This window comes from Lampetra planeri, chromosome 74, assembly GCF_965212315.1.
Source record: "Lampetra planeri chromosome 74, kcLamPlan1.2.h2, whole genome shotgun sequence".
NCBI classification, from domain to species: domain Eukaryota; kingdom Metazoa; phylum Chordata; class Hyperoartia; order Petromyzontiformes; family Petromyzontidae; genus Lampetra; species Lampetra planeri.
In genome coordinates, this window is record NC_136179.1 from 1,391,026 (window position 1) to 1,416,718 (window position 25,693).

A 25,693-nucleotide genomic window follows, 5' to 3' on the forward strand; every position below is an offset into this window, starting at 1 on the left:
AAGTGAGTGAGTGTGTGAGTGTTGAGTGAGTTGGTGAGTGAGAGAGTGGGCGAGTGGATGAGTGAGTGTGTGAGTGAGAGAGTGAGTGTGTGACTGAGTGAGTGAGTGTGTGAGTGAGTGGGTGAGTGAGTGTGTGAGTGAGTGAATGGGTGGTTGGGTGAGTGGGTGAGTGAGTAGGTGAGTGAGTGGGTAAGCGAGTGAGTGTGTGAGTGGGTGGGTGAGTGAGTGAGTGAGTGGATGGGTGAGTGAGTGAGTGAGTGGGTGAGTGAGTGTGTGAGTGAGTTATATAGTTAGTGGGTGAATGGGTGAGTGTGTGAGTGAGTGAGTGAGTGTGTGAGTGAGAGAGTGAGTGTGTGAGTGAGTGAGTGAGTGAGTGTGTGGGTGAGTGTGTGAGTGAGTGGGTGAGTGAGTGAGTGTGTGGGCGAGTAAGTGAGTGAGTGTGTGGGCGAGTAAGTGAGTGAGTGTGTGAGTGTTGAGTGAGTGGGTGAGTGAGTGTGTAAGTGAGTGGGTGACTGAATGAGTGGGTGAGTGTTGACTGAGTGGGTTAGTGAGTGGGTGAGTGAGTGAGTGGAGGATTGAGTGAGTGGGTGATTGGGTGAGTGGATGAGTGAGTGTGTGAGTGAGTGAGTGTGTGAGTGAGTGAGTGGGTGAATGGGTGTGTGAGTGAGTGAGAGAGTGTGTGGGTGAGTGAGTAAGTGAGTGAGTGTGTGGGTGAGTAAGTGAGTGAGTGTGTGAGTGTTGAGTGAGTTGGTGAGTGAGAGAGTGGGCGAGTGGATGAGTGAGTGTGTGAGTGGGTGAGTGGATGAGTGAGTGGGTGATTGGGTGTGTGAGTGAGTGTGTGAGTGATTGGAGTGAGTGAGTAAGTGAGTGAGTGTGTGGGTGAGTAAGTGAGTGAGTGTGTGAGTGTTGAGTGAGTTGGTGAGTGAGAGAGTGGGCAAGTGGATGAGTGAGTGTGTGAGTGGGTGAGTGGATGAGTGAGTGGGTGAGTCGGTGTGTGAGTGAGTGAGAGAGTGTGTGGGTGAGTGAGTAAGTGAGTTTGTGAGTGTTGAGTGAGTGCGTGGGTGAGTGAGTGTGTAGGTGAGTGAGTGAGTCTGTGAGTGAGTGGGTGAGTAAGTGAGTGTGTGGGTGAGTAAGTGAGTGAGTGTGTGAGTGGATGAGTGAGTTGGTGAGTGAGAGAGTGAGTGTGTGACTGAGTGAGTGAGTGTGTGAGTGAGTGGGTGAGTGAGTGTGTGAGTGAGTGAATGGGTGGTAGGGTGAGTGAGTGGGTGAGTGAGTGAGTGGGTGGGTGAATGAATGAGTGGGTGAGTGAGTAGGTGAGTGAGTGGGTAAGCGAGTGAGTGTGTGAGTGGGTGGGTGAGTGAGTGAGTGAGTGGATGGGTGAGTGAGTGAGTGAGTTGGTGAGTGAGTGTGTGAGTGAGTTATATAGTTAGTGGGTGAATGGGTGAGTGGGTGAATGGGTGAGTGAGTGAGTGAGTGAGTGTGTGAGTGAGTGAGTGGGTGAGTGAATGAGTGAGTGTGTGAGTGTTGAGTGAGTGGGTGAGTAAGCGTGTAAGTGAGTGGGTGAGTGAATGAGTGGGTGAGTGTTGACTGAGTGGGTGAGTGAGTGGGTGAGTGAGTGAGTGAGTGGAGGATTGAGTGAGTGAGTGGAGGATTGAGTGAGTGGGTGATTGGGTGAGTGGATGAGTGAGTGTGTGAGTGAGTGAGTGTGTGAGTGAGTGAGTGAGTGGGTGAGTGGGTGTGTGAGTGAGTGAGAGAGTGTGTGGGTGAGTGAGTAAGTGAGTTTGTGAATGAGTGAGTGAGTGAGTGGGTGAGTGAGTGAGTGTGTGGGTGAGTGAGTGAGTCTGTGAGTAAGTGGGTGAGTGAGTGTGTGAGTGAGTGGGTGAGTGAGTAAGTGAGTGTGTGGGTGAGTAAGTGAGTGAGTGTGTGAGTGTTGAGTGAGTTGGTGAGTGAGAGAGTGAGTGGGTGAGTGGATGAGTGAGTGTGTGAGTGAGAGAGTGAGTGTGTGACTGAGTGAGTGAGTGTGTGAGTGAGTAGGTGAGTGAGTGTGTGAGTGAGTGAATGGGTGGTTGGGTGAGTGAGTGGGTGAGTGAGTGAGTGGGTGTGTGAATGAGTGAGTGGGTGAGTGAGTAGGTGAGTGAGTGGGTGAGTGATTGGGTAAGCGATTGAGTGTGTGAGTGGGTGGGTGAGTGAGTGAGTGGGTGGGTGGGTGGGTGAGTGAGTGAGTGAGTGGGTGAGTGTGTGAGTGAGTTATATAGTTAGTGGGTGAATGGGTGAGTGAGTGTGTGAGTGAGTGAGTGAGTGGGTTGGTGAGTGTGTGAGTGAGTGGGTGAGTGAGTGAGTGTGTGGGCGAGTAGGTGAGTGAGTGTGTGAGTGTTGAGTGAGTGGGTGAGTGAGCGTGTAAGTGAGTGGGTGAGTGAATGAGTGGGTGAGTGTTGACTGAGTGGGTGAGTGAGTGGGTGAGTGAGTGAGTGAGTGAGTGAGTGGAGGATTGAGTGAGTGGGTGATTGGGTGAGTGGATGAGTGAGTGTGTGTGTGAGTGAGTGTGTGAGTGGGTGAATGGGTGAGTTTGTGAATGGGTGAGTGAGTGTGTGTGTGGATGAGTGAGTGTGTGTGTGAGTGAGTGTGTGAGTGGGTGAATGGGTGAGTTTGTGAATGGGTGAGTGAGTGTGTGAGTGAGTGAGTGAGTGTGTGGGTGAGTGTGTGAGTGCGTGGGTGAGTGAGTGAGTGTGTGGGTGAGTAAGTGAGTGAGTGTGTGAGTGTTGAGTGAGTTGGTGAGTGAGAGAGTGGGCGAGTGGATGAGTGAGTGTGTGAGTGAGAGAGTGAGTGTGTGACTGAGTGAGTGAGTGTGTGAGTGAGTGGGTGAGTGAGTGTGTGAGTGAGTGAATGGGTGGTTGGGTGAGTGGGTGAGTGAGTAGGTGAGTGAGTGGGTAAGCGAGTGAGTGTGTGTGAGTGGGTGGGTGAGTGAGTGAGTGGATGGGTGAGTGAGTGAGTGAGTGGGTGAGTGAGTTGTTTGAGTGAGTTATATAGTTAGTGGGTGAATGGGTGAGTGGGTGAATGGGTGAGTGAGTGAGTGAGTGTGTGAGTGAGTGAGTGAGTGAGTGAGTGAGTGTGTGAGTGAGTGAGTGTGTGAGTGAGTGAGTGGGTGAGTGGGTGAGTGTGTGGGTGAGTGTGTGAGTGAGTGGGTGAGTGAGTGAGTGTGTGGGCGAGTAAGTGAGTGAGTGTGTGGGCGAGTAAGTGTGTGAGTGTGTGAGTGTTGAGTGAGTGGGTGAGTGAGTGTGTAAGTGAGTGGGTGACTGAATGAGTGGGTGAGTGTTGACTGAGTGGGTTAGTGAGTGGGTGAGTGAGTGAGTGAGTGGAGGATTGAGTGAGTGGGTGATTGGGTGAGTGGATGAGTGAGTGTGTGAGTGAGTGAGTGTGTGAGTGAGTGAGTGGGTGAGTGGGTGTGTGAGTGAGTGAGAGAGTGTGTGGGTGAGTGAGTAAGTGAGTGTTGAGTGAGTTGGTGAGTGAGAGAGTGGGCGAGTGGATGAGTGAGTTTGTGAGTGTTGAGTGAGTGGGTGAGTGAGTGAGTGTGTGGGTGAGTGAGTGTGTGATTGAGTGGGTGAGTGAGTAAGTGAGTGAGTGTGTGGGTGAGTAAGTGAGTGAGTGTGTGAGTGTTGAGTGAGTTGGTGAGTGAGAGAGTGGGCGAGTGGATGAGTGAGTGTGTGAGTGGGTGAGTGGGTGTGTGAGTGAGTGAGAGAGTGTGTGGGTGAGTGAGTAAGTGAGTTTGTGAGTGTTGAGTGAGTGCGTGGGTGAGTGAGTGAGTGTGTAGGTGAGTGAGTGAGTCTGTGAGTGAGTGGGTGAGTAAGTGAGTGTGTGGGTGAGTAAGTGAGTGAGTGTGTGAGTGGATGAGTGAGTTGGTGAGTGAGAGAGTGAGTGTGTGACTGAGTGAGTGAGTGTGTGAGTGAGTGGGTGAGTGAGTGTGTGAGTGAGTGAATGGGTGGTTGGGTGAGTGAGTGGGTGAGTGAGTGAGTGGGTGGGTGAATGAGTGAGTGGGTGAGTGAGTAGGTAAGTGAGTGGGTAAGCGAGTGAGTGTGTGAGTGGGTGGGTGAATGAGTGAGTGAGTGGATGGGTGAGTGAGTGAGTGAGTTGGTGAGTGAGTGTGTGAGTGAGTTATATAGTTAGTGGGTGAATGGGTGAGTGAGTGAGTGTGTGAGTGAGTGAGTGAGTGGGTGAGTGAGTGTGTGAGTGTTGAGTGAGTGGGTGAGTGAGCGTGTAAGTGAGTGGGTGAGTGAATGAGTGGGTGAGTGTTGACTGAGTGGGTGAGTGAGTGGGTGAGTGAGTGAGTGAGTGGAGGATTGAGTGAGTGAGTGTAGGATTGAGTGAGTGGGTGATTGGGTGAGTGGGTGAGTGAGTGTGTGAGTGAGTGAGTGGGTGAGTGGGTGTGTGAGTGAGTGAGAGAGTGTGTGGGTGAGTGAGTAAGTGAGTTTGTGAGTGTTGAGTGAGTGAGTGGGTGAGTGAGTGAGTGTGTGGGTGAGTGAGTGAGTCTGTGAGTGAGTGGGTGAGTGAGTGTGTGAGTGAGTGGGTGAGTGAGTAAGTGAGTGTGTGGGTGAGTAAGTGAGTGAGTGGGTGAGTGAGTGTGTGAGTGTTGAGTGAGTGGGTGAGTGAGCGTGTAAGTGAGTGGGTGAGTGAATGAGTGGGTGAGTGTTGACTGAGTGGGTGAGTGAGTGGGTGAGTGAGTGAGTGAGTGGAGGATTGAGTGAGTGAGTGTAGGATTGAGTGAGTGGGTGATTGGGTGAGTGGGTGAGTGAGTGTGTGAGTGAGTGAGTGGGTGAGTGGGTGTGTGAGTGAGTGAGAGAGTGTGTGGGTGAGTGAGTAAGTGAGTTTGTGAGTGTTGAGTGAGTGAGTGGGTGAGTGAGTGAGTGTGTGGGTGAGTGAGTGAGTCTGTGAGTGAGTGGGTGAGTGAGTGTGTGAGTGAGTGGGTGAGTGAGTAAGTGAGTGTGTGGGTGAGTAAGTGAGTGTGTGGGTGAGTGAGTGAGTCTGTGAGTGAGTGGGTGAGTGAGTGTGTGAGTGAGTGGGTGAGTGAGTAAGTGAGTGTGTGGGTGAGTAAGTGAGTGAGTGTGTGAGTGTTGAGTGAGTTGGTGAGTGAGAGAGTGAGTTGGTGAGTGGATGAGTGAGTGTGTGAGTGAGAGAGTGAGTGTGTGACTGAGTGAGTGAGTGTGTGAGTGAGTAGGTGAGTGAGTGTGTGAGTGAGTGAATGGGTGGTTGGGTGAGTGAGTGAGTGGGTGAGTGAGTGAGTGAGTGGGTGTGTGAATGAGTGAGTGGGTGAGTGAGTAGGTGAGTGAGTGGGTGAGTGATTGGGTATGCGATTGAGTGTGTGAGTGGGTGGGTGAGTGAGTGAGTGAGTGGGTGGGTGGGTGAGTGAGTGAGTGGGTGAGTGAGTGTGTGAGTGAATTATATAGTTAGTGGGTGAATGGGTGAGTGAGTGAGTGTGTGATTGAGTGAGTGAGTGTGTGAGTGAGTGGGTGAATGAGTGAGTGTGTGGGTGAGTGTGTGAGTGTTGAGTGAGTGGGTGAGTGAGTGTGTAAGTGAGTGGGTGAGTCAATGAGTGGGTGAGTGTTGACTGAGTGGGTGAGTGAGTGGGTGGGTGAGTGAGTGAGTGGAGGATTGAGTGAGTGGGTGATTGGGTGAGTGGATGAGTGAGTGTGTGTGTGAGTAAGTGTGTGACTGAGTGAATGAGTGGATGAGTGAGTGGGTGAGTGGGCGAGTGAGTGTGTGAGTGTTGTGTGAGTGGATGAGTGAAAGAGTTTGTGAGTGAGTGAGTGGGTGAGTGAGTGTGTGAGTGAGTGAGTGTGTGACTGAGTGAGTGAGTGTGTGAGTGATTGGAGGAGTGAATGAGTGGGTGAGTAAGTGTGTGGGTGAGTGACTGAGTGTGTGAGTGTGTGAGTGAGTATGTGAGTGTGTGCGTGAGAGAGTGTGTGAGTGGGTGAGTGAGTGTGTGAGTGAGTGTGTGACTGAGTGAGTGGGTGTTTGAGTGAGTGAGGGGGTGAGTGGGTGAGTGAGTGGGTGAGTGGCTGAGTGTGTGAGTGTGTGAGTGAGTGTGTGAGTTTGTGACTGAATGGATGAGTGCGTCTGTGAGTGTGTGAGTGAATGAGTGGGTGAGTGAGTGGGTGGGTGAGTGAGTGAGTGGGTGAGTAAGTGAGTGAGTGTGTGGGTGAGTGTGTGAGTGAGTGGGTGAGTTAGTGAGTGTGTGGGCGAGTAAGTGAGTGAGTGTTGAGTGAGTGGGTGAGTGAGCGTGTAAGTGAGTGGGTGAGTGAATGAGTGGGTGAGTGTTGACTGAGTGGGTGAGTGAGTGGGTGAGTGAGTGGAGGATTGAGTGAGTGAGTGAGTGGAGGATTGAGTGAGTGGGTGATTGGGTGAGTGGATGAGTGAGTGTGTGAGTGAGTGAGTGTGTGAGTGAGTGAGTGGGTGAGTGGGTGTGTGAATGAGTGAGAGAGTGTGTGGGTGAGTGAGTAAGTGAGTTTGTGAGTGTTAAGTGAGTGAGTGAGTGTGTGGGTGAGTGAGTGAGTCTGTGAGTGAGTGGGTGAGTGAGTGTGTGAGTGAGTGGGTGAGTGAGTAAGTGAGTGAGTGTGTCGGTGAGTAAGTGAGTGAGTGTGTGAGTGTTGAGTGAGTGTGTGAGTGAGAGAGTGAGTGTGTGACTGAGTGAGTGAGTGTGTGAGTGAGTAGGTGAGTGAGTGTGTGAGTAAGTGAATGGGTGGTTGGGTGAGTGAGTGTGAGTGAGTGAGTGAGTGAGTGAGTGGGTGGGTGAATGCGTGAGTAGGTGAGTGAGTAGGTGAGTGAGTGTGTGAGTGAGTTATATAGTTAGTGGGTGAATGGGTGAGTGGGTGAATGGGTGAGTGAGTGAGTGTGTGAGTGAGTGAGTGGGTGAGTGAGTGAGTGAGTGTGTGAGTGTTGAGTGAGTGGGTGAGTGAGCGTGTAAGTGAGTGGGTGAGTGAATGAGTGGGTGAGTGTTGACTGAGTGGGTGAGTGAGTGGGTGAGTGAGTGAGTGAGTGGAGGATTGAGTGAGTGAGTGGAGGATTGAGTGAGTGAGTGGATGAGTGAGTGGATGAGTGAGTGTGTGAGTGAGTGAGTGTGTGAGTGAGTGTGTGGGCGAGTAGGTGAGTGAGTGTGTGAGTGTTGAGTGAGTGGATGAGTGAGTGTGTGAGTGAGTGAGTGTGTGAGTGAGTGGGTGAGTGGGTGTGTGAGTGAGTGAGAGAGTGTGTGGGTCAGTGAGTAAGTGAGTTTGTGAATGAGTGAGTGAGTGAGTGGGTGAGTGAGTGAGTGTGTGGGTGAGTGAGTGAGTCTGTGAGTAAGTGGGTGAGTGAGTGTGTGAGTGAGTGGGTGAGTGAGTAAGTGAGTGTGTGGGTGAGTAAGTGAGTGAGTGTGTGAGTGTTGAGTGAGTTGGTGAGTGAGAGAGTGAGTGGGTGAGTGGATGAGTGAGTGTGTGAGTGAGAGAGTGAGTGTGTGACTGAGTGAGTGAGTGTGTGAGTGAGTAGGTGAGTGAGTGTGTGAGTGAGTGAATGGGTGGTTGGGTGAGTGAGTGGGTGAGTGAGTGAGTGAGTGTAGGATTGAGTGAGTGGGTGATTGGGTGAGTGGGTGAGTGAGTGTGTGAGTGAGTGAGTGGGTGAGTGGGTGTGTGAGTGAGTGAGAGAGTGTGTGGGTGAGTGAGTAAGTGAGTTTGTGAGTGTTGAGTGAGTGAGTGGGTGAGTGAGTGAGTGTGTGGGTGAGTGAGTGAGTCTGTGAGTGAGTGGGTGAGTGAGTGTGTGAGTGAGTGGGTGAGTGAGTAAGTGAGTGTGTGGGTGAGTAAGTGAGTGTGTGGGTGAGTGAGTGAGTCTGTGAGTGAGTGGGTGAGTGAGTGTGTGAGTGAGTGGGTGAGTGAGTAAGTGAGTGTGTGGGTGAGTAAGTGAGTGAGTGTGTGAGTGTTGAGTGAGTTGGTGAGTGAGAGAGTGAGTTGGTGAGTGGATGAGTGAGTGTGTGAGTGAGAGAGTGAGTGTGTGACTGAGTGAGTGAGTGTGTGAGTGAGTAGGTGAGTGAGTGTGTGAGTGAGTGAATGGGTGGTTGGGTGAGTGAGTGAGTGGGTGAGTGAGTGAGTGAGTGGGTGTGTGAATGAGTGAGTGGGTGAGTGAGTAGGTGAGTGAGTGGGTGAGTGATTGGGTATGCGATTGAGTGTGTGAGTGGGTGGGTGAGTGAGTGAGTGAGTGGGTGGGTGGGTGAGTGAGTGAGTGGGTGAGTGAGTGTGTGAGTGAATTATATAGTTAGTGGGTGAATGGGTGAGTGAGTGAGTGTGTGATTGAGTGAGTGAGTGTGTGAGTGAGTGGGTGAATGAGTGAGTGTGTGGGTGAGTGTGTGAGTGTTGAGTGAGTGGGTGAGTGAGTGTGTAAGTGAGTGGGTGAGTCAATGAGTGGGTGAGTGTTGACTGAGTGGGTGAGTGAGTGGGTGGGTGAGTGAGTGAGTGGAGGATTGAGTGAGTGGGTGATTGGGTGAGTGGATGAGTGAGTGTGTGTGTGAGTAAGTGTGTGACTGAGTGAATGAGTGGATGAGTGAGTGGGTGAGTGGGCGAGTGAGTGTGTGAGTGTTGTGTGAGTGGATGAGTGAAAGAGTTTGTGAGTGAGTGAGTGGGTGAGTGAGTGTGTGAGTGAGTGAGTGAGTGATTGGTTGAGTGGCTGAGTGGGTGAGTGAGTGTGTGAGTGAGTGAGTGTGTGACTGAGTGAGTGAGTGTGTGAGTGATTGGAGGAGTGAATGAGTGGGTGAGTAAGTGTGTGGGTGAGTGACTGAGTGTGTGAGTGTGTGAGTGAGTATGTGAGTGTGTGCGTGAGAGAGTGTGTGAGTGGGTGAGTGAGTGTGTGAGTGAGTGTGTGACTGAGTGAGTGGGTGTTTGAGTGAGTGAGGGGGTGAGTGGGTGAGTGAGTGGGTGAGTGGCTGAGTGTGTGAGTGTGTGAGTGAGTGTGTGAGTTTGTGACTGAATGGATGAGTGCGTCTGTGAGTGTGTGAGTGAATGAGTGGGTGAGTGAGTGGGTGGGTGAGTGAGTGAGTGGGTGAGTAAGTGAGTGAGTGTGTGGGTGAGTGTGTGAGTGAGTGGGTGAGTTAGTGAGTGTGTGGGCGAGTAAGTGAGTGAGTGTTGAGTGAGTGGGTGAGTGAGCGTGTAAGTGAGTGGGTGAGTGAATGAGTGGGTGAGTGTTGACTGAGTGGGTGAGTGAGTGGGTGAGTGAGTGGAGGATTGAGTGAGTGAGTGAGTGGAGGATTGAGTGAGTGGGTGATTGGGTGAGTGGATGAGTGAGTGTGTGAGTGAGTGAGTGTGTGAGTGAGTGAGTGGGTGAGTGGGTGTGTGAATGAGTGAGAGAGTGTGTGGGTGAGTGAGTAAGTGAGTTTGTGAGTGTTAAGTGAGTGAGTGAGTGTGTGGGTGAGTGAGTGAGTCTGTGAGTGAGTGGGTGAGTGAGTGTGTGAGTGAGTGGGTGAGTGAGTTATATAGTTAGTGGGTGAATGGGTGAGTGGGTGAATGGGTGAGTGAGTGAGTGTGTGAGTGAGTGAGTGGGTGAGTGAGTGAGTGAGTGGTGTGTGAGTGTTGAGTGAGTGGGTGAGTGAGCGTGTAAGTGAGTGGGTGAGTGAATGAGTGGGTGAGTGTTGACTGAGTGGGTGAGTGAGTGGGTGAGTGAGTGAGTGAGTGGAGGATTGAGTAGTGAGTGGAGGATTGAGTGAGTGAGTGGATGAGTGAGTGGATGAGTGAGTGTGTGAGTGAGTGAGTGTGTGAGTGAGTGTGTGGGCGAGTAGGTGAGTGAGTGTGTGAGTGTTGAGTGAGTGGATGAGTGAGTGTGTGAGTGAGTGAGTGTGTGAGTGAGTGGGTGAGTGGGTGTGTGAGTGAGTGAGAGAGTGTGTGGGTCAGTGAGTAAGTGAGTTTGTGAATGAGTGAGTGAGTGAGTGGGTGAGTGAGTGAGTGTGTGGGTGAGTGAGTGAGTCTGTGAGTAAGTGGGTGAGTGAGTGTGTGAGTGAGTGGGGTGAGTGAGTAAGTGAGTGTGTGGGTGAGTAAGTGAGTGAGTGTGTGAGTGTTGAGTGAGTTGGTGAGTGAGAGAGTGAGTGGGTGAGTGGATGAGTGAGTGTGTGAGTGAGAGAGTGAGTGTGTGACTGAGTGAGTGAGTGTGTGAGTGAGAGGTGAGGTGAGTGAGTGTGAGTGAGTGAATGGGTGGTTGGGGTGAGTGAGTGGGTGAGTGAGTGAGTGGGTGTCTGTGAATGAGTGAGTGGGTGAGTGAGTAGGTGAGTGAGTGGGTGAGTGATTGGGTAAGCGATTGAGTGTGTGAGTGGGGTGGGTGAGTGAGTGAGTGGGTGGGTGGGTGGGTGGGTGAGTGAGTGAGTGAGTGGCTGAGTGTGTGAGTGAGTTATATAGTTAGTGGGTGAATGGGTGAGTGAGTGTGTGAGTGAGTGAGTGAGTGAGTGGGTGGGTGAGTGTGTGAGTGAGTGGGTGAGTGAGTGAGTGTGTGGGCGAGTAGGTGAGTGAGTGTGTGAGTGTTGAGTGAGTGGGTGAGTGAGCGTGTAAGTGAGGTGGGTGAGTGAATGAGTGGGTGAGTGTTGACTGAGTGGGTGAGTGAGTGGGTGAGTGAGTGAGTGAGTGGGAGGATTGAGTGAGTGGGTGATTGGGTGAGTGGATGAGTGAGTGTGTGTGTGAGTGAGTGTGTGAGTGGGTGAATGGGTGAGTTTGTGAATGGGGTGAGTGAGTGTGTGAGTGAGGTGAGTGAGTGTGTGAGTGAGTGTGTGAGTGAGTGGGTGAGTGAGTGGTGTGTGGGTGAGTGTGTGAGTGCGTGGGTGAGTGAGTGAGTGTGTGGGCGAGTAAGTGAGTGAGTGTGTGAGTGTTGAGTGAGTTGGTGAGTGAGAGAGTGGGCGAGTGGATGAGTGAGTGTGTGAGTGAGAGAGTGAGTGTGTGACTGAGTGAGTGAGTGTGTGAGTGAGTGGGTGAGTGAGTTTGTGAGTGAGTGAATGGGTGGTTGGGTGAGTGGGGTGAGTGAGTAGGTGAGTGAGTGGGTAAGCGAGTGAGTGTGTGTGAGTGGGTGGGTGAGTGAGTGAGTGGATGGGTGAGTGAGTGAGTGGGTGAGTGAGTTGTTTGAGTGAGTTATATAGTTAGTGGGTGAATGGGTGAGTGGGTGAATGGTGAGTGAGTGAGTGAGTGAGTGTGTGAGTGTGAGTGAGTGAGTGTGTGAGTGAGTGAGTGTGTGAGTGAGTGGAGTGAGTGGGTGAGTGGGTGAGTGTGTGGGTGAGTGTGTGAGTGAGTGGGGTGAGTGAGTGAGTGTGTGGGCGAGTAAGTGAGTGAGTGTGTGGGCGAGTAAGTGTGTGAGTGTGTGAGTGTTGAGTGAGTTGGTGAGTGAGAGGTGAGAGTGTGTGAGTGAGAGAGTGAGTGTGTGACTGAGTGAGTCAGTGTGTGAGTGAGTAGGTGAGTGAGTGTGTGAGTGAGTGAATGGGTGGTTGGGTGAGTGAGTGGGTGAGTGAGTGAGTGGGTGTGTGAATGAGTGAGTGGGTGAGTGAGTAGGTGAGTGAGTGGGTGAGTGATTGGGTAAGCGATTGAGTGTGTGAGTGGGTGGGTGAGTGAGTGAGTGGGTGGGTGGGTGAGTGAGTGAGTGAGTGGGTGAGTGTGTGAGTGAGTTATATAGTTAGTGGGTGAATGGGTGAGTGAGTGTGTGAGTGAGTGAGTGAGTGGGTGGGTGAGTGTGTGAGTGAGTGGGTGAGTGAGGTGAGTGTGTGGGCGAGTAGGTGAGTGAGTGTGTGAGTGTTGAGTGAGTGGGTGAGTGAGCGTGTAAGTGAGTGGGTGAGTGAATGAGTGGGTGAGTGTTGACTGAGTGGGTGAGTGAGTGGGTGAGTGAGTGAGTGAGTGGAGGATTGAGTGAGTGGGTGATTGGGTGAGTGGGATGAGTGAGTGTGTGTGTGAGTGAGTGTGTGAGTGGGTGAATGGGTGAGTTTGTGAATGGGTGAGTGAGTGTGTGAGTGAGTGAGTGAGTGAGTGTGTGAGTGAGTGTGTGAGTGAGTGGGTGAGTGAGTGAGTGTGTGGGTTGAGTGTGTGAGTGCGTGGGTGAGTGAGTGAGTGTGTGGGCGAGTAAGTGAGTGAGTGTGTGAGTGTTGAGTGAGTTGGTGAGTGAGAGAGTGGGCGAGTGGATGAGTGAGTGTGTGAGTGAGAGAGTGAGTGTATGACTGAGTGAGTGAGTGTGTGAGTGAGTGGGTGAGTGAGTGTGTGAGTGAGTCGAATGGGTGGTTGGGTGAGTGGGTGAGTGAGTAGGTGAGTGAGTGGGTAAGCGAGTGAGTGTGAGTGGGTGGGTGAGTGAGTGAGTGGATGGGTGAGTGAGTGAGTGGGTGAGTGAGTTGTTTGAGTGAGTTATATAGTTAGTGGGTGAATGGGTGAGTGGGTGAATGGGTGAGTGAGTGAGTGAGTGTGTGAGTGAGTGAGTGAGTGAGTGTGTGAGTGAGTGAGTGTGTGAGTGAGTGAGAGAGTGGGTGAGTGGGTGAGTGTGTGGTGAGTGTGTGAGGTGAGTGGGTGAGTGAGTGAGTGTGTGGGCGAGTAAGTGAGTGAGTGTGTGGGCGAGTAAGTGTGTGAGTGTGTGAGTGTTGAGTGAGTGGGTGAGTGAGTGTGTAAGTGAGTGGGTGACTGAATGAGTGGGTGAGTGTTGACTGAGTGGGTTAGTGAGTGGGTGAGTGAGTGAGTGAGTGGAGGATTGAGTGAGTGGGTGATTGGTGAGTGGATGAGTGAGTGTGTGAGTGAGTGAGTGAGTGTGTGAGTGAGTGAGTGGGTGAGTGGGTGTGTGGAGTGAGTGAGAGAGTGTGTGGGTGAGTGAGTAAGTGAGTGTTGAGTGAGTTGGTGAGTGAGAGAGTGGGCGAGTGGATGAGTGAGTTTGTGAGTGTTGAGTGAGTGGGTGAGTGAGTGAGTGTGTGGGTGAGTGAGTGTGTGAGTGAGTGGGTGAGTGAGTAAGTGAGTGCGTGTGTGGGTGAGTAAGTGAGTGAGTGTGTGAGTGTTGAGTGAGTTGGTGAGTGAGAGAGTGGGCGAGTGGATGAGTGAGTGTGTGAGTGGGTGAGTGGGTGTGTGAGTGAGTGAGAGAGTGTGTGGGTGAGTGAGTAAGTGAGTTTGTGAGTGTTGAGTGAGTGCGTGGGTGAGTGAGTGTGTAGGTGAGTGAGTGAGTCTGTGAGTGAGTGGGTGAGTAAGTGAGTGTGTGGGTGAGTAAGCGAGTGAGTGTGTGAGTGGATGAGTGAGTTGGTGAGTGAGAGGGTGAGTGTGTGACTGAGTGAGTGAGTGTGTGAGTGAGTGGGTGAGTGAGTGTGTGAGTGAGTGAATGGGTGGTTGGGTGAGTGAGTGGGTGAGTGAGTGAGTGGGTGGGTGAATGAGTGAGTGGGTGAGTGAGTAGGTAAGTGAGTGGGTAAGCGAGTGAGTGTGTGAGTGGGTGGGTGAATGAGTGAGTGAGTGGATGGGTGAGTGAGTGAGTGAGTTGGTGAGTGAGTGTGTGAGTGAGTTATATAGTTAGTGGGTGAATGGGTGAGTGAGTGAGTGTGTGAGTGAGTGAGTGGGTGAGTGAGTGTGTGAGTGTTGAGTGAGTGGGTGAGTGAGCGTGTAAGTGAGTGGGTGAGTGAATGAGTGGGTGAGTGTTGACTGAGTGGGTGAGTGAGTGGGTGAGTGAGTGAGTGGAGGATTGAGTGAGTGAGTGTAGGATTGAGTGAGTGGGTGATTGGGTGAGTGGGTGAGTGAGTGTGTGAGTGAGTGAGTGAGTGGGTGAGTGGGTGTGTGAGTGAGTGAGAGAGTGTGTGGGTGAGTGAGTAAGTGAGTTTGTGAGTGTTGAGTGAGTGAGTGGGTGAGTGAGTGTGTGGGTGAGTGAGTGAGTCTGTGAGTGAGTGGGTGAGTGAGTGTGTGAGTGAGTGGGTGAGTGAGTAAGTGAGTGTGTGGGTGAGTAAGTGAGTGTGTGGGTGAGTGAGTGAGTCTGTGAGTGAGTGGGTGAGTGAGTGTGTGAGTGAGTGGGTGAATGAGTAAGTGAGTGTGTGGGTGAGTAAGTGAGTGAGTGTGTGAGTGTTGAGTGAGTTGGTGAGTGAGAGAGTGAGTGGGTGAGTGGATGAGTGAGTGTGTGAGTGAGAGAGTGAGTGTGTGACTGAGTGAGTGAGTGTGTGAGTGAGTAGGTGAGTGAGTGTGTGAGTGAGTGAATGGGTGGTTGGGTGAGTGAGTGGGTGAGTGAGTGAGTGGGTGTGTGAATGAGTGAGTGGGTGAGTGAGTAGGTGAGTGAGTGGGTGAGTGATTGGGTAAGCGATTGAGTGTGTGAGTGGGTGGGTGAGTGAGTGAGTGAGTGGGTGGGTGGGTGAGTGAGTGAGTGAGTGGGTGAGTGAGTGTGTGAGTGAATTATATAGTTAGTGGGTGAATGGGTGAGTGAGTGAGTGTGTGATTGAGTGAGTGAGTGTGTGAGTGAGTGGGTGAATGAGTGAGTGTGTGGGTGAGTGTGTGAGTGTTGAGTGAGTGGATGAGTGAGTGTGTAAGTGAGTGGGTGAGTCAATGAGTGGGTGAGTGTTGACTGAGTGGGTGAGTGAGTGGGTGGGTGAGTGAGTGAGTGGAGGATTGAGTGAGTGGGTGATTGGGTGAGTGGATGAGTGAGTGTGTGTGTGAGTGAGTGTGTGACTGAGTGAATGAGTGGATGAGTGAGTGGGTGAGTGGGCGAGTGAGTGTCTGAGTGTTGTGTGAGTGGATGAGTGAAAGAGTTTGTGAGTGAGTGAGTGGGTGAGTGAGTGTGTGAGTGAGTGAGTGAGTGATTGGTTGAGTGGCTGAGTGGGTGAGTGAGTGTGTGAGTGAGTGAGTGTGTGACTGAGTGAGTGAGTGTGTGAGTGATTGGAGGAGTGAATGAGTGGGTGAGTAAGTGTGTGGGTGAGTGACTGAGTGTGTGAGTGTGTGAGTGAGTATGTGAGTGTGTGCGTGAGAGAGTGTGTGAGTGGGTGAGTGAGTGTGTGAGTGAGTGTGTGACTGAGTGAGTGGGTGTTTGAGTGAGTGAGGGGGTGAGTGGGTGAGTGAGTGGGTGAGTGGCTGAGTGTGTGAGTGTGTGAGTGAGTGTGTGAGTTTGTGACTGAATGGATGAGTGCGTCTGTGAGTGTGTGAGTGAATGAGTGGGTGAGTGAGTGGGTGGGTGAGTGAGTGAGTGGGTGAGTAAGTGAGTGAGTGTGTGGGTGAGTGTGTGAGTGAGTGGGTGAGTTAGTGAGTGTGTGGGCGAGTAAGTGAGTGAGTGTTGAGTGAGTGGGTGAGTGAGCGTGTAAGTGAGTGGGTGAGTGAATGAGTGGGTGAGTGTTGACTGAGTGGGTGAGTGAGTGGGTGAGTGAGTGAGTGGAGGATTGAGTGAGTGAGTGAGTGGAGGATTGAGTGAGTGGGTGATTGGGTGAGTGGATGAGTGAGTGTGTGAGTGAGTGAGTGTGTGAGTGAGTGAGTGGGTGAGTGGGTGTGTGAATGAGTGAGAGAGTGTGTGGGTGAGTGAGTAAGTGAGTTTGTGAGTGTTAAGTGAGTGAGTGAGTGTGTGGGTGAGTGAGTGAGTCTGTGAGTGAGTGGGTGAGTGAGTGTGTGAGTGAGTGGGTGAGTGAGTAAGTGAGTGAGTGTGTCGGTGAGTAAGTGAGTGAGTGTGTGAGTGTTGAGTGAGTGTGTGAGTGAGAGAGTGAGTGTGTGACTGAGTGAGTGAGTGTGTGAGTGAGTAGGTGAGTGAGTGTGTGAGTAAGTGAATGGGTGAGTTGGTGAATGGGTGAGTGAGTGTGTAAATGAGTGGGTGAGTCAATGAGTGGGTGAGTGTTGACTGAGTGGGTGAGTGAGTGGGTGAGTGAGTGTGTAAATGAGTGGGTGAGTCAATGAGTGGGTGAGTGTTGACTGAGTGGGTGAGTGAGTGGGTGAGTGAGTGAGTGGAGGAGTGAGTGAGTGATTGGGTGAGTGGATGAGTGAGTGTGTGAGTGAGTGAGTTTGTGACTGAGTGAATGAGTGAGTGAGTGAGTGAGTGGGTGGGTGAATGCGTGTGTGGGTGAGTGAGTAAGTGAGTTTGTGAGTGTTAAGTGAGTGAGTGAGTGTGTGGGTGAGTGAGTGAGTCTGTGAGTGAGTGGGTGAGTGAGTGTGTGAGTGAGTGTGTGAGTGAGTGAGTGGGTGAGTGGGTGTGTGAGTGGGTGAGTGGGTGTGTGAGTGGGTGAGTGGGTGTGTGAGTGAGTGAGTGAGTGTGTGGGTGAGTGAGTGAGTCGAGTGTGTGGGTGAGTGAGTGAGTCTGTGAGTGAGTGGGTGAGTGAGTGTGTGAGTGAGTGGGTGAGTGAGTAAGTGAGTGTGTGGGTGAGTAAGTGAGTGAGTGTGTGAGTGTTGAGTGAGTTGGTGAGTGAGAGAGTGAGTGGGTGAGTGGATGAGTGAGTGTGTGAGTGAGAGAGTGAGTGTGTGACTGAGTGAGTGAGTGTGTGAGTGAGTAGGTGAGTGAGTGTGTGAGTGAGTGAATGGGTGGTTGGGTGAGTGAGTGGGTGAGTGAGTGAGTGAGTGGGTGTGTGAATGAGTGAGTGGGTGAGTGAGTAGGTGAGTGAGTGGGTGAGTGATTGGGTAAGCGATTGAGTGTGTGAGTGGGTGGGTGAGTGAGTGAGTGAGTGGGTGGGTGGGTGGGTGAGTGAGTGAGTGGGTGAGTGAGTGTGTGAGTGAATTATATAGTTAGTGGGTGAATGGGTGAGTGAGTGAGTGTGTGATTGAGTGAGTGAGTGTGTGAGTGAGTGGGTGAATGAGTGAGTGTGTGGGTGAGTGTGTGAGTGTTGAGTGAGTGGGTGAGTGAGTGTGTAAGTGAGTGGGTGAGTCAATGAGTGTGTGAGTGTTGACTGAGTGGGTGAGTGAGTGGGTGGGTGAGTGAGTGAGTGGAGGATTGAGTGAGTGGGTGATTGGGTGAGTGGATGAGTGAGTGTGTGTGTGAGTGAGTGTGTGACTGAGTGAATGAGTGGATGAGTGAGTGGGTGAGTGGGCGAGTGAGTGTGTGAGTGTTGTGTGAGTGGATGAGTGAAAGAGTTTGTGAGTGAGTGAGTGGGTGAGTGAGTGTGTGAGTGAGTGAGTGATTGGTTGAGTGGCTGAGTGGGTGAGTGAGTGTGTGAGTGAGTGAGTGTGTGACTGAGTGAGTGAGTGTGTGAGTGATTGGAGGAGTGAATGAGTGGGTGAGTAAGTGTGTGGGTGAGTGACTGAGTGTGTGAGTGAGTATGTGAGTGTGTGCGTGAGAGAGTGTGTGAGTGTGTGCGTGAGAGAGTGTGTGAGTGGGTGAGTGAGTGTGTGAGTGAGTGTGTGACTGAGTGAGTGGGTGTTTGAGTGAGTGAGGGGGTGAGTGGGTGAGTGTGTGGGTGAGTGGCTGAGTGTGTGAGTGTGTGAGTGAGTGTGTGAGTTTGTGACTGAATGGATGAGTGCGTCTGTGAGTGGGTGAGTCAATGAGTGGGTGAGTGTTGACTGAGTGAGTGAGTGAGTGGATGGGTGAGTGAGTGAGTGAGTGGGTGAGTGAGTTGTTTGAGTGAGTTATATAGTTAGTGGGTGAATGGGTGAGTGGGTGAATGGGTGAGTGAGTGAGTGAGTGTGTGAGTGAGTGAGTGTGTGAGTGAGTGAGTGAGTGAGTGAGTGGGTGAGTGGGTGAGTGTGTGGGTGAGTGTGTGAGTGAGTGGGTGAGTGAGTGAGTGTGTGGGCGAGTAAGTGAGTGAGTGTGTGGGCGAGTAAGTGTGTGAGTGTGTGAGTGTTGAGTGAGTGGGTGAGAGAGTGTGTAAGTGAGTGGGTGACTGAATGAGTGGGTGAGTGTTGACTGAGTGGGTTAGTGAGTGGGTGAGTGAGTGAGTGAGTGGAGGATTGAGTGAGTGGGTGATTGGGTGAGTGGATGAGTGAGTGTGTGAGTGAGTGAGTGTGTGAGTGAGTGAGTGGGTGAGTGGGTGTGTGAGTGAGTGAGAGAGTGTGTGGGTGAGTGAGTAAGTGAGTGTTGAGTGAGTTGGTGAGTGAGAGAGTGGGCGAGTGGATGAGTGAGTTTGTGAGTGTTGAGTGAGTGGGTGAGTGAGTGAGTGTGTGGGTGAGTGAGTGTGTGAGTGAGTGGGTGAGTGAGTAAGTGAGTGAGTGTGTGGGTGAGTAAGTAAGTGAGTGAGTGTGTGAGTGTTGAGTGAGTTGGTGAGTGAGAGAGTGGGCGAGTGGATGAGTGAGTGTGTGAGTGGGTGAGTGGGTGTGTGAGTGAGTGAGAGAGTGTGTGGGTGAGTGAGTAAGTGAGTTTGTGAGTGTTGAGTGAGTGCGTGGGTGAGTGAGTGAGTGTGTAGGTGAGTGAGTGAGTCTGTGAGTGAGTGGGTGAGTAAGTGAGTGTGTGGGTGAGTAAGTGAGTGAGTGTGTGAGTGGATGAGTGAGTTGGTGAGTGAGAGAGTGAGTGTGTGACTGAGTGAGTGAGTGTGTGAGTGAGTGGGTGAGTGAGTGAGTGTGTGAGTGAGTGAATGGGTGGTTGGGTGAGTGAGTGGGTGAGTGAGTGAGTGGGTGGGTGAATGAGTGAGTGGGTGAGTGAGTAGGTAAGTGAGTGGGTAAGCGAGTGAGTGTGTGAGTGGGTGGGTGAATGAGTGAGTGAGTGGATGGGTGAGTGAGTGAGTGAGTTGGTGAGTGAGTGTGTGAGTGAGTTATATAGTTAGTGGGTGAATGGGTGAGTGAGTGAGTGTGTGAGTGAGTGAGTGGGTGAGTGAGTGTGTGAGTGTTGAGTGAGTGGGTGAGTGAGCGTGTAAGTGAGTGGGTGAGTGAATGAGTGGGTGAGTGTTGACTGAGTGGGTGAGTGAGTGGGTGAGTGAGTGAGTGAGTGGAGGATTGAGTGAGTGAGTGTAGGATTGAGTGAGTGGGTGATTGGGTGAGTGGGTGAGTGAGTGTGTGAGTGAGTGAGTGGGTGAGTGGGTGTGTGAGTGAGTGAGAGAGTGTGTGGGTGAGTGAGTAAGTGAGTTTGTGAGTGTTGAGTGAGTGAGTGGGTAAGTGAGTGAGTGTGTGGGTGAGTGAGTGAGTCTGTGAGTGAGTGGGTGAGTGAGTGTGTGAGTGAGTGGGTGAGTGAGTGAGTGAGTGGGTGAGTGAGTGTGTGAGTGAGTGAGTGATTGGTTGAGTGGCTGAGTGGGTGAGTGAGTGTGTGAGTGAGTGAGTGTGTGACTGAGTGAGTGAGTGTGTGAGTGATTGGAGGAGTGAATGAGTGGGTGAGTAAGTGTGTGGGTGAGTGACTGAGTGTGTGAGTGAGTATGTGAGTGTGTGCGTGAGAGAGTGTGTGAGTGGGTGAGTGAGTGTGTGAGTGAGTGTGTGACTGAGTGAGTGGGTGTTTGAGTGAGTGAGGGGGTGAGTGGGTGAGTGTGTGGGTGAGTGGCTGAGTGTGTGAGTGTGTGAGTGAGTGTGTGAGTTTGTGACTGAATGGATGAGTGCGTCTGTGAGTGGGTGAGTCAATGAGTGGGTGAGTGTTGACTGAGTGAGTGAGTGGATGGGTGAGTGAGTGAGTGAGTGAGTGGGTGAGTGAGTTGTTTGAGTGAGTTATATAGTTAGTGGGTGAATGGGTGAGTGGGTGAATGGGTGAGTGAGTGAGTGAGTGTGTGAGTGAGTGAGTGTGTGAGTGAGTGAGTGAGTGAGTGGGTGAGTGGGTGAGTGTGTGGGTGAGTGTGTGAGTGAGTGGGTGAGTGAGTGAGTGTGTGGGCGAGTAAGTGAGTGAGTGTGTGGGCGAGTAAGTGTGTGAGTGTGTGAGTGTTGAGTGAGTGGGTGAGAGAGTGTGTAAGTGAGTGGGTGACTGAATGAGTGGGTGAGTGTTGACTGAGTGGGTTAGTGAGTGGGTGAGTGAGTGAGTGAGTGGAGGATTGAGTGAGTGGGTGATTGGGTGAGTGGATGAGTGAGTGTGTGAGTGAGTGAGTGTGTGAGTGAGTGAGTGGGTGAGTGGGTGTGTGAGTGAGTGAGAGAGTGTGTGGGTGAGTGAGTAAGTGAGTGTTGAGTGAGTTGGTGAGTGAGAGAGTGGGCGAGTGGATGAGTGAGTTTGTGAGTGTTGAGTGAGTGGGTGAGTGAGTGAGTGTGTGGGTGAGTGAGTGTGTGAGTGAGTGGGTGAGTGAGTAAGTGAGTGAGTGTGTGGGTGAGTAAGTAAGTGAGTGAGTGTGTGAGTGTTGAGTGAGTTGGTGAGTGAGAGAGTGGGCGAGTGGATGAGTGAGTGTGTGAGTGGGTGAGTGGGTGTGTGAGTGAGTGAGAGAGTGTGTGGGTGAGTGAGTAAGTGAGTTTGTGAGTGTTGAGTGAGTGCGTGGGTGAGTGAGTGAGTGTGTAGGTGAGTGAGTGAGTCTGTGAGTGAGTGGGTGAGTAAGTGAGTGTGTGGGTGAGTAAGTGAGTGAGTGTGTGAGTGGATGAGTGAGTTGGTGAGTGAGAGAGTGAGTGTGTGACTGAGTGAGTGAGTGTGTGAGTGAGTGGGTGAGTGAGTGAGTGTGTGAGTGAGTGAATGGGTGGTTGGGTGAGTGAGTGGGTGAGTGAGTGAGTGGGTGGGTGAATGAGTGAGTGGGTGAGTGAGTAGGTAAGTGAGTGGGTAAGCGAGTGAGTGTGTGAGTGGGTGGGTGAATGAGTGAGTGAGTGGATGGGTGAGTGAGTGAGTGAGTTGGTGAGTGAGTGTGTGAGTGAGTTATATAGTTAGTGGGTGAATGGGTGAGTGAGTGAGTGTGTGAGTGAGTGAGTGGGTGAGTGAGTGTGTGAGTGTTGAGTGAGTGGGTGAGTGAGCGTGTAAGTGAGTGGGTGAGTGAATGAGTGGGTGAGTGTTGACTGAGTGGGTGAGTGAGTGGGTGAGTGAGTGAGTGAGTGGAGGATTGAGTGAGTGAGTGTAGGATTGAGTGAGTGGGTGATTGGGTGAGTGGGTGAGTGAGTGTGTGAGTGAGTGAGTGGGTGAGTGGGTGTGTGAGTGAGTGAGAGAGTGTGTGGGTGAGTGAGTAAGTGAGTTTGTGAGTGTTGAGTGAGTGAGTGGGTAAGTGAGTGAGTGTGTGGGTGAGTGAGTGAGTCTGTGAGTGAGTGGGTGAGTGAGTGTGTGAGTGAGTGGGTGAGTGAGTAAGTGAGTGTGTGGGTGAGTAAGTGAGTGAGTGTGTGAGTGTTGAGTGAGTTGGTGAGTGAGAGAGTGAGTGGGTGAGTGGATGAGTGAGTGTGTGAGTGAGAGAGTGAGTGTGTGACTGAGTGAGTGAGTGTGTGAGTGAGTAGGTGAGTGAGTGTGTGAGTGAGTGAATGGGTGGTTGGGTGAGTGAGTGGGTGAGTGAGTGAGTGAGTGGGTGTGTGAATGAGTGAGTGGGTGAGTGAGTAGGTGAGTGAGTGGGTGAGTGATTGGGTAAGCGATTGAGTGTGTGAGTGGGTGGGTGAGTGAGTGAGTGAGTGGGTGGGTGGGTGGGTGAGTGAGTGAGTGGGTGAGTGAGTGTGTGAGTGAATTATATAGTTAGTGGGTGAATGGGTGAGTGAGTGAGTGTGTGATTGAGTGAGTGAGTGTGTGAGTGAGTGGGTGAATGAGTGAGTGTGTGGGTGAGTGTGTGAGTGTTGAGTGAGTGGGTGAGTGAGTGTGTAAGTGAGTGGGTGAGTCAATGAGTGGGTGAGTGTTGACTGAGTGGGTGAGTGAGTGGGTGGGTGAGTGAGTGGAGGATTGAGTGAGTGGGTGATTGGGTGAGTGGATGAGTGAGTGTGTGTGTGAGTGAGTGTGTGACTGAGTGAATGAGTGGATGAGTGAGTGGGTGAGTGGGCGAGTGAGTGTGTGAGTGTTGTGTGAGTGGATGAGTGAAAGAGTTTGTGAGTGAGTGAGTGAGTGGGTGAGTGAGTGTGTGAGTGAGTGAGTGAGTGATTGGTTGAGTGGCTGAGTGGGTGAGTGAGTGTGTGAGTGAGTGAGTGTGTGACTGAGTGAGTGAGTGTGTGAGTGATTGGAGGAGTGAATGAGTGGGTGAGTAAGTGTGTGGGTGAGTGACTGAGTGTGTGAGTGGGTGAGTGAGTATGTGAGTGTGTGCGTGAGAGAGTGTGTGAGTGGGTGAGTGAGTGTGTGAGTGAGTGTGTGACTGAGTGAGTGGGTGTTTGAGTGAGTGAGGGGGTGAGTGGGTGAGTGAGTGGGTGAGTGGCTGAGTGTGTGAGTGTGTGAGTGAGTGTGTGAGTTTGTGACTGAATGGATGAGTGCGTCTGTGAGTGTGTGAGTGAATGAGTGGGTGAGTGAGTGGGTGGGTGAGTGAGTGAGTGAGTGGGTGAGTAAGTGAGTGAGTGTGTGGGTGAGTGTGTGAGTGAGTGGGTGAGTTAGTGAGTGTGTGGGCGAGTAAGTGAGTGAGTGTTGAGTGAGTGGGTGAGTGAGCGTGTAAGTGAGTGGGTGAGTGAATGAGTGGGTGAGTGTTGACTGAGTGGCTGAGTGAGTGGGTGAGTGAGTGAGTGGAGGATTGAGTGAGTGAGTGAGTGGAGGATTGAGTGAGTGGGTGATTGGGTGAGTGGATGAGTGAGTGTGTGAGTGAGTGAGTGTGTGAGTGAGTGAGTGAGTGGGTGAGTGGGTGTGTGAATGAGTGAGAGAGTGTGTGGGTGAGTGAGTAAGTGAGTTTGTGAGTGTTAAGTGAGTGAGTGAGTGTGTGGGTGAGTGAGTGAGTCTGTGAGTGAGTGGGTGAGTGAGTGTGTGAGTGAGTGGGTGAGTGAGTAAGTGAGTGAGTGTGTGGGTGAGTAAGTGAGTGAGTGTGTGAGTGTTGAGTGAGTGTGTGAGTGAGAGACTGAGTGTGTGACTGAGTGAGTGAGTGTGTGAGTGAGTAGGTGAGTGAGTGTGTGAGTAAGTGAATGGGTGGTTGGGTGAGTGAGTGGGTGAGTGAGTGAGTGAGTGGGTGGGTGAATGCGTGAGTGGGTGAGTGAGTAGGTGAGTGAGTGGGTGAGTGAGTAGGTGAGTGAGTGGGTGAGTGATTGGGTAAGCGATTGAGTGTGTGAGTGGGTGGGTGAGTGAGTGAGTGAGTGGGTGGGTGGGTGAGTGAGTGAGTTAGTGGGTGAGTGAGTGTGTGAGTGAATTATATAGTAAGTGGGTGAATGGGTGAGTGAGTTAGTGTGTGATTGAGTGAGTGAGTGTGAGTGAGTGGGTGAGTGAGTGAGTGTGTGGGTGAGTGTGTGAGTGTTGAGTGAGTGGGTGAGTGAGTGTGTAAGTGAGTGGGTGAGTCAATAAGTGGGTGAGTGTTGACTGAGTGGGTGAGTGAGTGGGTGAGTGAGTGAGTGAGTGGAGGATTGAGTGAGTGAGTGATTGGGTGAGTGGATGAGTGAGTGTGTGAGTGAGTGAGTGTGTGACTGAGTGAATGTGTGAGTGAGTGAGTGGGTGGGTGAATGCGTGTGTGGGTGAGTGAGTAAGTGAGTTTGTGAGTGTTAAGTGAGTGAGTGAGTGTGTGGGTGAGTGAGTGAGTCTGTGAGTGAGTGGGTGAGTGAGTGTGTGAGTGAGTGAGTGTGTGAGTGGGTGAGTGGGTGTGTGAGTGAGTGAGAGAGTGTGTGGGTGAGTGAGTAAGTGAGTTTGTGAGTGTTGAGTGAGTGAGTGGGTGAGTGAGTGAGTGTGTGGGTGAGTGAGTGAGTCTGTGAGTGAGTGGGTGAGTGAGTGTGAGTGAGTGGGTGAGTAAGTGAGTGAGTGTGTGAGTGTTGAGTGAGTTGGTGAGTGAGAGAGTGAGTGGGTGAGTGGATGAGTGAGTGTGTGAGTGAGAGAGTGAGTGTGTGACTGAGTGAGTGAGTGTGTGAGTGAGTAGGTGAGTGAGTGTGTGAGTGAGTGAATGGGTGGTTGGGTGAGTGAGTGGGTGAGTGAGTGAGTGAGTGGGTGTGTGAATGAGTGAGTGGGTGAGTGAGTAGGTGAGTGAGTGGGTGAGTGATTGGGTAAGCGATTGAGTGTGTGAGTGGGTGGGTGAGTGAGTGAGTGAGTGAGTGGGTGGGTGAGTGAGTGAGTGAGTGGGTGAGTGAGTGTGTGAGTGAATTATATAGTTAGTGGGTGAATGGGTGAGTGAGTGAGTGTGTGATTGAGTGAGTGAGTGTGTGAGTGAGTGGGTGAATGAGTGAGTGTGTGGGTGAGTGTGTGAGTGTTGAGTGAGTGGGTGAGTGAGTGTGTAAGTGAGTGGGTGAGTCAATGAGTGGGTGAGTGTTGACTGAGTGGGTGAGTGAGTGGGTGGGTGAGTGAGTGAGTGGAGGATTGAGTGAGTGGGTGATTGGGTGAGTGGATGAGTGAGTGTGTGTGTGAGTGAGTGTGTGACTGAGTGAATGAGTGGATGAGTGAGTGGGTGAGTGGGCGAGTGAGTGTGTGAGTGTTGTGTGAGTGGATGAGTGAAAGAGTTTGTGAGTGAGTGAGTGGGTGAGTGAGTGTGTGAGTGAGTGAGTGATTGGTTGAGTGGCTGAGTGGGTGAGTGAGTGTGTGAGTGAGTGAGTGTGTGACTGAGTGAGTGAGTGTGTGAGTGATTGGAGGAGTGAATGAGTGGGTGAGTAAGTGTGTGGGTGAGTGACTGAGTGTGTGAGTGTGTGAGTGAGTATGTGAGTGTGTGCGTGAGAGAGTGTGTGAGTGGGTGAGTGAGTGTGTGAGTGAGTGTGTGACTGAGTGAGTGGGTGTTTGAGTGAGTGAGGGGGTGAGTGGGTGAGTGTGTGGGTGAGTGGCTGAGTGTGTGAGTGTGTGAGTGAGTGTGTGAGTTTGTGACTGAATGGATGAGTGCGTCTGTGAGTGTGTGAGTGAATGAGTGGGTGAGTGAGTGGGTGGGTGAGTGGGTGAGTAAGTGAGTGAGTGTGTGGGTGAGTGAGTGAGTGTGTGGGTGAGTGTGTGAGTGAGTGGGTGAGTGAGTGAGTGTGTGGGCGAGTAAGTGAGTGAGTGTTGAGTGAGTGGGTGAGTGAGCGTGTAAGTGAGTGGGTGAGTGAATGAGTGGGTGAGTGTTGACTGAGTGGGTGAGTGAGTGGGTGAGTGAGTGAGTGGAAGATTGAGTGAGTGAGTGAGTGGAGGATTGAGTGAGTGGGTGATTGGGTGAGTGGATGAGTGAGTGAGTGTGTGAGTGAGTGAGTGTGTGAGTGAGTGAGTGGGTGAGTGGGTGTGTGAATGAGTGAGAGAGTGTGTGGGTGAGTGAGTAAGTGAGTTTGTGAGTGTTAAGTGAGTGAGTGAGTGTGTGGGTGAGTGAGTGAGTCTGTGAGTGAGTGGGTGAGTGAGTGTGTGAGTGGGTGAGTGAGTAAGTGAGTGAGTGTGTGGGTGAGTAAGTGAGTGAGTGTGTGACTGTTGAGTGAGTGTGTGAGTGAGAGAGTGAGTGTGTGACTGAGTGAGTGAGTGTGTGAGTGAGTAGGTGAGTGAGTGTGTGAGTGAGTGAATGGGTGGTTGGGTGAGTGAGTGGGTGAGTGAGTGAGTGAGTGGGTGGGTGAATACGTGAGTGGGTGAGTAAGTAGGTGAGTGAGTGGGTGAGTGATTGGGTAAGCGATTGAGTGTGTGAGTGGGTGGGTGAGTGAGTGAGTGGGTGGGTGGGTGAGTGAGTGAGTGAGTGGGTGAGTGAGTGTGTGAGTGAATTATATAGTTAGTGGGTGAATGGGTGAGTGAGTGAGTGTGTGATTGAGTGAGTGAGTGTGAGTGAGTGGGTGAGTGAGTGAGTGTGTGGGTGAGTGTGTGAGTGTTGAGTGAGTGGGTGAGTGAGTGTGTAAGTGAGTGGGTGAGTCAATGAGTGGGTGAGTGTTGACTGAGTGGGTGAATGAGTGGGTGAGTGAGTGAGTGGAGGATTGAGTGAGTGAGTGATTGGGTGAGT